Source organism: Tiliqua scincoides, chromosome 6 (genome assembly GCF_035046505.1).
Source record: "Tiliqua scincoides isolate rTilSci1 chromosome 6, rTilSci1.hap2, whole genome shotgun sequence".
Taxonomy (NCBI): Eukaryota; Metazoa; Chordata; class Lepidosauria; order Squamata; family Scincidae; genus Tiliqua; species Tiliqua scincoides.
The window spans coordinates 64,101,221-64,115,425 of NC_089826.1; positions in this window are offsets into that span (position 1 = coordinate 64,101,221).

Consider the following 14,205-nt stretch of genomic DNA (forward strand, 5'->3'; position numbering starts at 1 on the left):
GGGAGAGACCAGCCATCTGTCATTTAATTTATCTCCTCCTCCATTATGCATATGAAGCAAGCATTGGTTTTGCATTAATGTTACTCAGATAAAATATTTCTTTGCATAATTTGTCTTTTCTCTCCGGGTTTCTTACTTCTCATCATTTTTATAGCCTTATGTTTAGAAGATAAATAAATGCCTTCTGTTGCCTGTAATGTAATATTCACAGGCAAATGTCGGTTCAGTCAGAGGATGTGAAACTAGAGGATGTAGCTGCCAAAGCCTTGCCCTTTGAAAAAATAAAGATTTGTTTAATTTAAATTGCTATAAGGAAAAAAAAAACTGGCATAGATCAATAGTACCATATGAGATCCTATCAATTAATCCTTCCCAGGCCCTGAAGTGCTAGTGGACATTGTCACAGTCATACCATGTGCTGCACTGGTCTCTATTTTCTGGTCAATCATTATTTTGTTCCTATTTTTCCTCCTTGGAAGATGTTGAGGTTAACTCTTTAAAAATGTATAGCTATAAGTAGGGGCAATCTAAAACAGTAAAAATGAAATAAAACGCATATATATTACTTATATGACAGGGATTACATCTAAAAAAAATACTTTAAAATTGATTAACAGTGCAATCCTAACTTGCGCTGGAGCAGGCAGGCCAGTGGGCCTATGCTGCATCCAGCACAAGTTTGGAGCCAGAAGTGGCACAACCCGAGACAAAGGAAACATTTTCCGCTAACCCCGTGTCGTGCTGCACTAGCCCCAATGGATCTAAACTTGGATCTGAACGCAGATCCAAATAGAACAAAGCAACAAGAGGCTGCTCTGTGGCCACCCGGGAATGGGGTCAGGGTTCGGCATAACCACTGGATCCTGGCCCTGCACCTGGGAATGCCCATCGCCAGCCATCCCCCCGCACTGAAATTCCTTCTCCCTGCCTCCTTCGTGCCCTCCCCACATCTCCCCAGACCCCTGCATCGGCCAAGCTTAGCTGACACAAACTTACCCCGCCAGGCCTGGATCTGGCTTCCCTGATGCCTGAGTCGGTGCAAACGTGCCTTATGGCATGTTTGCAACACCTCTGGGTTCGCACAAGTGACTTGCGCCAGCCTAACTTGGGGGTTAGGACTGTGCCCTAAAATGTTATTTTGGAATAAAATCACATAATACTGCTTTCACCCATTTTTATTTTTGGATAACACCAACATCCCAGAAAAATTAAACAATTTTAGACTGCCTTGAGCTATAAGAAAGGAAAGATATGTACAAGGCAGATCATGTGTGTGGCATGTTGCCTAGATCATCCATTATCAATCTTATTTTGGCTACAGCCCCTAAGAGCTCTTCTTAGCCCCCCCCCCCGTCAAATAAGGATACACCACAAACGCAAAATCCCCTTCTCACAGTTTTCATTCTGTGGCCCCTGTCAAATGTGCCAGGGTTCCCCAGTGGCTCCCAATATGGTTCCCATTGAGAATGGCTGGTAGGCAATGCTTGGATGCTTCCATCTGCTGTGCCCTGTTTCATATATGTGTGAGGAAGTGGAAACAGAAGAACATGCACACATACAGATGAAAGGAACAGACTAGAGCAGAGGCTGTTCTCATTAGGGCCCCATGCATGTCCAGGATAATTTGGAACTGCATGTGTGCCCCCCCCCATAGTTTTTGTTTATTAATTTTATTTCAATTACTATTACTTGATGTTTTCCCAAAATTACATTGACTATATACTGCAAAAAGTGGAACTCCAAAAATTATTAAACTTCAACCATACAAAAGAAAATGTGTATCAAGTCAACATTTTATCTCAATTCTGAGAGCAGTTCACACACCCCCTGGGCCCCCTTCACACACGTCCTAGACGTGGCAGGCCATAGATTAAGAACCCCTGGAACAAATGAAGGCATCCATGCATTACCTAGGGAATGTGAAATCCACTGCTGATTCTGCCTTGTGCATGGCTTTTCTTTTCCCATGAATGGTGACCTCCATGGTGGGGGGGATTTGAGTGGAAGAAGTCTTTGTTTTTTTTAATTCTGCTTAGAACAAGGCTTTCTTCCAACTGAAAAAGGGGGATTATTTTTGCCAATAGGGAGAGTATTTTCTCCCCCCTCAAGCATGAAAAAATGGTTGAAAATGCAGGAAAAAGAAATTTCCGATCAGCACTAGTTCCCCCCCCCCAATGGGGAGAAATTATACAGGAACGATGTACCCTTTCCCCTGCAAGTGAGGGAACAGAATAAAGAGGAGGGTTGATTTTGAGTGGCTAAATTAGGAGAAAAGGAGAAAGCCACTTCAACCCCAACCTTTCCACTCCTCTACTGCACATCAAAGCCCCCTGAACCTACTTTGCATTTTTTTTAAACCGTTGGGAAAAAAGAATCACAAAACTACACATAGCATGTAGTTCAGGCCTCTGAATTTCCACATTTTCAGTGCAGCTCAAATAAATAGGTTTGCCCTTCATTTCTCCTTAAAGCAAACAAAATTCACTGAAGTACCTTGTTCTTATTCCTTGCATCTCCCAAAGTTTCTCTTTTCAGTTGCTCTCAAGGAAGATAAGGAGTGAGCTGCAAGATACGATGGAGGCATTGAGCCGGCTTCCTTGTACATTGGTTTCTTTTATCTAACCACATTTCTTATGAAGATGTTTGTATCACAGCTAAGTCTAAAAATCCCAGCGTACTTGGAGTTTGACAAACCTGTAAAGAGAGACAAGAGAACAAAAACAATTGGTGGAGTTGGAGGAAGAATGGGCAAGCATCACAGGGGCTAGAATCTACTGAGGTGAGAGTGGAGTGCTTAGAATGTCGGGCAGCTCAGTTCTGAGCTGCTTGGCACCCAGATGAGCAGCAGTGCCAAAATGGCTGCTGCTGCATCCAATAGGCACTGGGCAACCACTGGCGGGTCCTCAGGACAAGGGGACATTCACTCTCTTCCCCTGGGTAAAGGAGCAGGCTCCTCAATGGGGCTACTTGACTCTATACTGGCTATTTGGCAGTGTGGAGTAAAGTGGCCCCATCTTGGGCCAGGCATCCTGATGTGGGGGTCTGGATCTGGGGCAGCAGAGCTCTGTCAGTCCTGTCTCACTCCCCCAGTGGTGGGCCAGTTGATATCCCAGATCACCTGGGGAAGGCAGACAGCTAGAGCCGATTCCCCTGATTCCACAATTGCAGAAGTCTCCTCTGGGTAAGGGAACATTCATTCCCTTTCCCAGAGATACGTCTTCACAGTGCAGAGGAGTCTACTTGGACCTATGCTAGTGAATTCGCTTATGCAGGTCCATGTGGAACTGTTCTGGGGATCCTGGAAGGCAACTAGGATTTGGCAGTCACCTCTGCCACCAAGCCCACCTCTTTCCTGGACGCGATATGCCCTTCCCCCTATCATCTCTGTTTCTTTTGAGATATTCTTTGAATGTATCCCTCAGATTGGTGCTGAAAATACAACTCCATTATAGCCCAGCTTCACATGCAACTCATAGAAAGGATGTTATATATGAGCCAGGCTCGGGTATACTTGCTATCCAGTGAAATCAGCACAACTTCTCTATCTTCCAATAAATCCTGCAAGTCTCCATTAGTTATATTGAAACATATTCATCCTGAACAACGTGTAACTTTGTGACAGCAGCAATATTTTTAAAAGTCTAGATGGAAGAATTGGGGGGTAAAATGCCAAAATTTGCATTGCACTACATATCACAGAGCAAGGAGAGAATCACATTTTAACAATGGACCATTAGGCCTTATAGGCTGACTTTAAAAAAAAACTATGTTATTTACTTGTATCTGCCATGCTTCAGTTGCCTTGCAATCTGGCTGTCGTCATAGAGAAGGTATGCAAATAGCCACTAATTTTGCCTGTGCTTTAGCAGGGATGAGTGGAAGGTAGACTGGGATCTACTTGCAGATCTCTAGTTTGGTGGTAGTACATATGCCTTGCATGGAGACATTCCTAAGTTCAATCCCTTGTGGTTCCAGATAGGGCAGGCAAGGTATTCTGGCTGAAACTATAGAGAGCTGTGGACCAGAAAAGGTTAGATGGGTCTAAATGTCAAACTATAACAACAACATCTTGCCCCAACATCTCAGATTATGTAAAAGAAGCTGGTCGGGAGAGTGGATGTGGCAATACCTGAAGATGCAAGAACTGAAGAGAAAGAACCTGAAGCTATCACAAAGTATAAAGATTTGCAAATTGAAGTCGAATGCAGAAAAAGTCTACAATTGTACCATCACTGTGCTCTAGACACAATACCAACAGACTGTGAAAAAACACCTGGACATCCTAGGTGCAAATGAAATCACTGCACAGAAAGCAGCCTTACTTGGGACAGCACACATAGTGTGCAAATATCTGTGAATATCCTAGGTCCCTGGGAAGGACCTGATACTCAACAAATCAAATCCAGCCATCAACATCTGGCAGGCTGTGCATATTATTTCATCATCATCTTCATCATCAATTGTAGCTGAAGTTCAAGAATGTTGTAATAAGAAAAAGACTGCAACCCCGTGCTCCAGTGGGCATATATAACTATGTTAGAGAATAACTTGCTGCTATTCTTTTCCCTGTTGAAAATGACTTCATGTATCTAAGATGTTTGCAGTATGGCAAATATATCTAGAAATGAGGTTTCTTCAGAAGAAAATGAAACCATCAGATGATTGAGTTATTTCCGCAGAAGCGAAGGTGTGGTCTCTGCAGCATTTTCATCTCATTTACAGCAGAACTTTCTATTCATAGAACCAACTGTGTGATTTCGATAAGCGCACCTTTGCTGAGAAAGGGCTTTTCAGAGATTGTGCAGGCTCAGCGGACACTGGATTGCATTGGGAGGCATCTGAAATTCCCCACTAAGTGTGCCGTTGTGGCAACGGTGATAGTCATCTCAGCCGAAAGCTTTTTTATTTGATCTGTCTTGTAGCCATTTGTACTATTTAATTATGCTTCTTTATGGATTACATTTTAAGAGGGTGATATTTCAATTCAATTGAATTACCGCTCGGGCTAAGAAGGTAAATTCAGATGTTGCTCCCTTTTCATATTGTGGGATTCTGTCTTTCTGCTCCTTTTCATTTTTGTAATTTGAGCATTGACTTTTGAATAATGCACTGCGGGTTTGAGATTTCTCAAGGAAATCCCACACAGGAACAAATACATTCAAAGAGCACCATCTTTCTTCAGCAGAAAGCTTCTTGAAATGATCGACTGCAGCTGTTCAAAATCATCCCTCACAGGAAGCGAGTGTGTTCATCATCTTATTTGACATATACCTGAGAGCAGTTTCGAAAGTCGAGCAAGAGAGTTGCCTAATCAAGGCCGGCCCTGGCGCTCGGCAGAGTGAGGTGGCCTCCTCAGGGGGCAGATTTGGAACACTGTGAAATGTCAGCAAATTGTTCATTATTGGCAACCTTTTCTTTTTACCACCAGGTGCAAACACTTGGGATTTAAAAAAAAAATTTTTTTTTTTTTATCCCAAGCACAAAAATATCTTGGGCAGCAAAAACCAAAGCCAAATTTGGTTTTGGAACCAAAACCAAACATCCAGACTGGTGTGATGTGTCAGGATCCACATAAGTTGGTGGTGTCCTTGGGCATTAAACTTGCTGAGGCACCTTTACCCCCCTTGCCTGCTCAGGGAGGCAGAAAACAGAAAAATAATCCTCCTCCGCACCACAGTGAGAAAGAGAACACCTCCATTTGGGCTTCAGTTTCCTTGGAGGCCTGATATGGAGGGTGAAGAACTTTCCTTTGTGCTGAGGCTCATGGCAGCCATACAAAAGAGAACCCTCTTCCACCATGGCATCTGCCTCTCTCCACATTGTCCAGTAGGTGATAAAGAGTGGTGCTGTGGCAGAACCTCTGCAACAGTCCCTGTCCTTTTTGGTGTCAGCCATTTTAAAATTTCCAGATGCTGCCTTGGGATTGGGGCTTTTGGGGATTGTAAAATGGCTGGTACTAGGAAGGGGGAGAACTGCTGCTTCCTTCTCCATTGCCCAGTAAGTCGTGAAATGCTTACAGGACAATGGGAGAAAGTGGAAACCACGTGAGGAACGAATGGACACAGCTGTAGGCCTTGGCAATGGTGTGAGCCCTGGGCATGTGCCTTACCTACTGGAATAATTCTGAAATTACATAGGAAGCTGCCTTATACTGAGTAAAATCATTTAGGGCAGTAGTGTCTACATGGGCTGTAGCTCTCCAGGCAGAAGCCTTTTGCAGCCAAACTGGGAGATGCCCAGTGTTGATCCTGAGAACTTCTGCACGCAAAGCAGGTACTCTATCACTGCACTGGGTTCTTCCCCCTAAATTCTTCTAATCCAAATTGCTGTTCATTTCAGCACGTAGTTCTTTAAATTCATTTATGTCTTCTTCCTTTCTTGACATTACCATTCATAAAGGACTGAGGAAAACGCAGTCTTGATGGAATTGTACGAATAGTCGCATCAAGTTTCTTCTGTGCGGTGTTTTACTATTTTACTGTACATTTTACTGGGTATATTGATTTTAAAAAACCCCTTCAAAAGCACTCTTGATGCAATAATGTGCATGTTCACATGTTATCTGGGCACATATGGGGAGAAAAGATGCAAATGAACAGAAAGGACTGAAAGTTTTTGCAAATTGATCGTTTTTCTATCCAAAAGTAATTTTAGCAATCCAAATTTAAATCTAATCTAAAAAGCAACTTAAGCCAGTGAGGACTCCATGCACCAGCTCTTGAGGGTTACAAATGAACCCCAAGGCATGTTCCCACTGACTTGAGAGTCAGCTGGGCCAGCATGAAGATCTGCACTGGTTTGCCTCGGCTGGATCCCAATCCTATGCCAACTGGAGCAGGTAGGTTTGTGCTGGGTGATGCAGGGGTTGGGAAAGGATGGTGGAAGGGCATTCTTGGGGGTGACAGGGGGATTTCTGGGTGGAGGAGGGTGGAATGGGAGGTGGATTGGGCCTGAGCGGGGTTGGAATTGGTGGTAACTGTGCACGCTGGATCCTAACCCCAACTCCTGGGCCTCAGAGCCCTACATGGGCTGCTTGGAGTTGCACAAGCTAAATAATAATAATAATAATAATAATAATAATAATAATAATAATAATAATAATAATAATAATAACAACAGGTATTTCTATACCGCCTTTCTTGGTCTTTATTCAAGACTTTATTCAAGGCGGTTTACATAGGCAGGCTATTTAAATCCCCGTAGGGATTTTTACAATTGAAAGAAGGTTCTATCTTTCAAGAACCACAACATTCAGATGTTTCTTTCTGTTCTGGTTTCACATTCTGGCCTCCATCCTCCCACGCTCAGAGCAGATGGAGTAACTCGGCTCAGCTTGTCAGCTGCTTCAAGGTTGCATGGTGCCAGTGGCCTTGAACTGGCGACCTTGTGGATATTATCTTCGGGCAAATGGAGGCTCTACCCTCTAGACCAGACCTCCTGCCCTGATGAGTAGCTGATGAGTAGGCAGGCTAGGGTGCTATAAGGAGTAAGGGGAAAAATATCCCCTTACCCCAAGGTGACCTCCAGCCTGATCCAGCCTGATGATGATCTGTGTATTACATGGCATAGGCCACTGTGGCCTGGCTGTACCAACACAGTTTAGAATTGCACCCTCACCTGTTTAAACCGGAACTCAGAAGCGTGGAACCTGTTTTTGCTGCAAAAGACTGAAACACCTACCCCTCTAGAAGCTGAACTCATCTCTAGTTCTTGCACAACTCAAGAATGCCTTTTGGTTCTAATTATGAAAATCAGATGAGGAAAAGCATAGAGAATCTTCCTTACTCAGTCAAGATATTTCAGGGAAAAATAAGTACCCAATGATGGTCAAAATGGCAGTAAGAAGGTCTGATTCTAAGTGATTTACTGACATTAACTTAAAAAAAATCCAAGCAGGTGCACAGACATACTGATCCCAAAACAAAACAAAACAAAACAAAACAAAAAAACATCTGGTGAGGATGAGGCTATAGACAATTTGGAAAAGAGGCAGGAGAGGCAGATGGGAGTGAAATTATTTTACATAAAGCATTAATGCGGGGTTGCTGCTTCCCTTCATTAGTCACATTCTGTTTAGCGTTTTGTAAAGATCAAAGGATTAGAATATTTGAGTGCCAAAATACAATATGGTTTCATCACATGTCGCTATTTACATGTGTATCTATTTCAAAGCGCGGGAAGGTCCAATGACCTTTCATTACTGCAATTTGAGTAACGAAATGACTTTCCTGACCACATATGTATAAATATGCATTGGATGACATTAAATTATGATGATGATGACCTAGGTCCTCTGAAAACCTTGGTCAATAATGGTCTATTTACAATCAAGATCTGAGAGTATCTGGGAAAAATTAAAGACTTCTTTATGTAGAAATAATTGTAGAGTTTGTAGAACTTTCTCTTCCCATGACAAATATCTGAAATAGATCAAACATTCATTATTGGAGTTTTTCTGCACAATATGCCTACCTTGTGATGTGTGTGTGGCGAGGGGGGAGCACAGTTTCCCCCAATAAGCTGCTGAGAGAGTGAATGTGTTCCATTTGCATTCTCAGTTGCAGCACACACATGCTCTCAGCAGCCGGTTGGGTGACCTCCCAACTCGCTGGAGTAAATATTACATTAACTTCATATAACTGAAGACCTTTCACATTTCACCGCAAATGTTTGAATGCCATATTCCAAGGTCCAGATTTGATATCAAACTTTGAACTGTGACATTTGAAAGTCCCTCAAACTTCAACACTTTGCAAACTTTTTGCTTCCGCTGCAGGGATGGCTCAAGTTACAATTACATTGTCACACCCAAGATTTGCAGAATCTTAAGTTATCCCACCTTCTGGAGTCAAAAGAAAACTTCAATTGTTCCATCTCCGGAGTGACAAGCTCCATTTTCAGGGATGCAAATGAGATTTTCAAAGCACTCTAAAGAGAAAAGTCTCTGTGTCACTAACAAACAGTGGCAAATGGGTGAGCCTTCATGTTGACATTGAGTGATCAGACAATGTTTCATTTCATATAAACTCCAATCGTTGACTATTAATGCTGTCAGATTTCTAAAAATAGGAAAATTTCTCTTTCACATTAGCACCCATTTGATCAACAATATGAAGCCCACAGTGTCTGCCTCGCGTGATTAATAGGTACGTGTCATCCTTCTATCTGCATCTTCAATTATTTTGTAGAGCTGGTACGTAAAGAAATAGATGCTGAACAATCAGGTGATGCGTCTTGAATTAATTGAGCTGTAGAAAGACTGAGGAAAAGGACAAGTTGGAGATCTGTTTTTGTTATGTTCAATCAGGGTTCACAGAAGGTATCTAAGTGGCCTGCTCATCATCATCGTAATCATATTCCCCAGGACATTTAGCAGCAGTAGAACCCAGAAATCAGCTGGAGTTAACAGCTGTCAATATTGCAAAAACTATCAAAACAATCACTAATTGGTTCCCTTGTTAGCCATGTCAGCCCTCCATGAAGTAGGCAGGGAGGCTACATAATTCTTTCCCTGCTAAAGTTAGGCCCTTGTGGAAATGAATGAGTAATGCTAGTCTGCACAGGGGAGCAGATCTACTCCCCATACCATTGCTGCAAGCTAGTCCCTAAATAAACAAAAGATTACTGTTTTGGTGACTGTTAGCTGAATGCCTTTCAGAAGCAATTACGTTCACTAACAAGACTAATTGTCATTGAATGGTGGGCTTTGAGCTATGTACATTAAATGCTTTTAAATACTTGGATTGTGGAAGACAGAGAAGTGGAAGTTCATGCCAATAGCACAAGCGCCATTGTAGTAACAGAGTCAGTGACAGCCTTTTCCCTTTGGTCTCTAATACCCTGTGTAAGCCTAGAGTCCCAAAGAAGTCAAAGCAGTGATGTTCAACCACTGTGCCATGGCAGATTGATGTGCCACAAATGGTTTGCAGCTGTGCCATGGGAGTTTGGGAAAGGGTAATTTATTAGTCGGGTCATAGGGGTTGTCAACCACCCACTGATAGCACAGTGTGCCTGCCTTGTCAATTGTCAAAAAAAACTGATATGACTTGACAATTCTAGTGCCTTGGTGTGCTGTGAGGTAAAAAAGGTTGAAAATCCCTGAGTCAGAGTATGAAAAAACAAGAACAAACAAGTCTCTCTCTTTCTCTCTCTCCTCACCCCCTTCCCCCCACCCTCTTTTAGTTGGGGGCACCAAAGTGAGGCTCCAACCCCTTCAGGAGAATGCACAAGAGATTGAAAATGCAGTGGCTAAACTGGAAGACTTGCCTGCTGGAAGGCCAGCCTTAGATGCCATCATTTGGGCAGGGTAAGGGCAGTTGCCAAATTGTCCCCCCCCACCCCCCCCCCCCGGTTTTTGTTGCTACCTATGCAAGGAAAATGAGATGGCAGCCAGGAACTCTTCTAATATCTGTGACCCAATAGAGAGGCCACGCCCCCTACAACAGTCACCTGATGGCCATTTCCTGGAGGGCTATGTACGTGAGGTCTGCCCAGAAGCCAGCACCCACCAGAACAGTCACTAGAGAGGTGACTTGTCCCTGTAGCTCTCGGTGCCACTTAGACCTTCTGTGTGAGGAGGAACAGGGACCTTCCTCTCCAGATGTCATACACCTAGCTAGCTCCCACACCTACATTTAGCACAGTAACAGTCAAATGGAACTACATTTATGACCAAATTTCATTTCTTTACATTTGCTTCTGTGTCTGAACATAGCCAGACATCTGAAGAATGACATTGCCAATCAAAATAACAGTGAATCAGTGGAGCGAATCAGTAGAGCTTCTTCAGAAAAAGAAAACAGAAACTTCAGAACAAATATCCTCATTCTCACTGATAATCTACACAGATTCATCAATGGTGCTTCAGAAGTGCCCCCCCATGTCATCTACAGCTGTAGTGAATGGTCAGGCAGAAATTCTACAGGACGGAGCACACATAATCATGTGATCTATCATCTCAATCCCCTTATTGAGAAGGTGAGGAAAAACTTCACCTGAGGAACTTCTGCTTTCAAAGCAAATAACACCTTGCTCCCTTTTGGAACATGGCCATGGTTTAAGGGAGGCTGTTAGAATTTGTAAAATTCACAAGAAATATCTGCTTGCTATGACAAAAGCTGAGGCATTTGTAAAAGGTTAATTTTCCTTCAGACATTATAATGTCCTACATTTCTATAACAGGTTGTTGTTGGCAACCTTCAGTCTCGAAAGACTATGGTGTCGCGCTCTGAATGGTGGTTCTGGAACAGCGTCTAGTGTGGCTGAAAAGGCCAATTCGGGAGTGAATCTTATAACAGGGAGTGAATCCTATAACAGGAAAATCTCCTTAAAAGTAACAGTGCATATAACAACATCCATTTTGACTGGTGAGTAAATCTTTTCTCTTGCTCAAAGGCATTGGCAGCCTTCTTCCAATTCCATCCCCTCACATGTGACCTATGCTAACAAAGCTTGGCAGAGCCCAAGACCTCACTAATTGCTAGTAACACATCTTTGACAGAAGCTATTTCAAGCCCACAGAAGTGGGATATTGGTCTGGGCCAGCAGCCAAAGGAATCTTAGCCATAAAATACAATATTTCCAACAAAAACTCCTCAACAGGTGTAGCTCAATTTAAAAGAAGCTCTGCAGATAAAATTACAACTATCCTGATGAGCTATTTCTTCCACCAGCTATTTAAAGATAGAGTTTCACACTTCTTTTCTGCTGTGTTGCTCAAAAAAGCCACAGGAATGCAGCAAAAAATAGTTGGACCCCTTCTCCTTGACATGATGACTTTTTTATGCACAGGGAGCAAGGCCTGCCTTAGGGAAATCCAACCTTTTCTGCCAAATTGGGCCCTGCATTTGGAGGGGCCTGGCACTGGAGTGGCAAGCGTAGTGCCCACAGCCGGCACCTCACTCTTTAGCTGATGCTTCAGTATGAAATAGCCCATGCCGAAGTGTTGCAAGGAGTGCATGGTGAGCAGAGCATTGCCACAGGATGATGTTCCCTCCTGCCCACCCCTGGATCCAAATGGCATGAAATTGTACCCCTGGAAGCATCTGGCACTGATGCCATTGCTGGGTGCCATGCCACTGCTGCTCACCCTGATGAGTGTCCCTCCCCACAAAAATGTTTTGCATTGGGCCCCCTAAGGTCGGCCCTGATAGCACTGGTGTTCCAAGGGGGGGAGCGCAAAATGCTAAGTTTTTCAGGTGCCTGAATGCCTTTGTAATGCCTCCTCTTCACCTGCAGAGCCATTTGGAGCAGGGAGAGTGAGGTAGAGGAGATGCCTCTGCTTCACTCTTGCTGCTCCGAATTGCTCTGTAGGCAAGGGGGAGAGGCCGTTTACACTGGTGTTCAGGTGCCTGAAAAATTTAGTGTTCTGCCTCCCCCTCTACTAATGCCAGTGGCTGACAGGGAGCAATCAGCATGGGGGGAGCATTCAAACATTGAATCCCATATCTCTTATACATCCATTCAGATGTGGTACAGCTCACCTAATTTTTCTCAACCTGCAATCAGGCTCTAGGCACTAAAGCAAGTGACTTGATGTTCAATAGCATTTCCACTGACCTGTCTCTCACTATTCTCCAGTTCTTTTACAGACTACTGTGATTATACTGAATTATCATCATGCTTTTTATTCTGCTGTCTTAGTGTAGCAGATGATATATTATTGAGAGACAGTTTATATAAAATCAAGCAATCATAACCTTGGCATTTGGTATTCCACAGAAAAAGAAATCAATCTAGAGTTAACGCACGGCTGGTGTTTTTGTAAAATAGAATTCTTAACAAATGGTTCATTTGTTCAGTTAAGTGAGTGGACACAACCAAACTTAGCATTTGTGTGGTGCTTTCTGAGTATGCATTTGCTTCACATTTATTTATTGAGAACATAAGAGCATAAGAAGAGCCCTGCTGGCTCAGGCCAAGGGCCCATCTAGTCCAGCATCCTGTATCTCACGGTGACCCACCAGATGCCTCAGGGAGCACACAAGACAACAAGATACCTGTACCTTGGTAACATCCAGAGGTAGCATCCAGCGATAGGCTACCTCTAAAACTTGGAGGTTGCCTATAGTTATCATGACTTGTAACCTCTGATGGACTTTTCCTCCATAAATCTGTCCAATCCCCTTTTACAGTGCGAAACTCTCAGGTCGGCGGGTATAGGATACTGGCCTTAGCCGCTATGATACAGGTCAACCCTCCTTATTCGTGAGTTTGGGACCTGCAGATTTGACCCAAGGCAGAGCAGTAGGGCCTCACTTAGCTCTTGACTTAGCTCTCTTCTGTGACTGGAAGAGAAGAGTCTTCCGCTTGCATCAGGAGGGAGGTCTTCTGAGGTGTGGGAGGTTTCCCTGCACCTCAGAACACCTCTGGACCAGAAGGCACTTCTGGTAACATCCAGAGATCCTCTGATAGCCCTGATTAGCAATTTCAATCTATGGGTTTTGGTATCCATGGGGGGGAGAGTTAGGAATATCGAGGGGCAACTGTATGTCCGCTCTCCACAATCCCACATTCATGCTTTTACATGTAATGTCTTGCTTTTAACAGAAAGCTTTGAGAAGTTAAAATAAACCCTTTCCCCAAATGTTTTATGAATCATCTAGTCATTAAAAAAAATTACATACATAATTGCATTCATTTTGACTCCTGTACTAGTTATGTGACATTATAGGTGCCGAATAAAATAGTCCCTGCCTTGAAAAGAACTCAATGGGATCTTTATTACAAGCTAGCTTTTCCTTCACAATTATGGGTAAATTTATCACAATGAACTGTATTGACAGAACTGTTAAAAAGAGTTTAATTTGCTTTGTTCCCTCATCCAATATTAGTATAAAAATTACTTTCAGCTCCTTTTATCCCAATTTTGAACTGTCTTTACAGTATGATCCTGAGTCAGTTTTTAAATCTCTGGTCCTCAGTTCCCAGAAGGCTTTTTCCAATAAGTGGAGGCATTCTCCTGCCATTGGCCAAAGGACTTAAGTCCCCTGGAAAGTTCCTCCCCTACTTCCCAGGGTGAACCAGGGGAAGATCAGCCTTTGACCATCAGTCAAAGAATGGAGCCAGGTCCCATGAGAGGGTGATAAATTGTACCTGGGCCCAAAATGGGAGCCTAGGAGCCAAAGGAGGGGGCCTGGAAATTTACTGGAATCCTGCATTTCCTATCTCACGTGGACTCCCTGTCTGTGTGGGAATCCTGCAGCC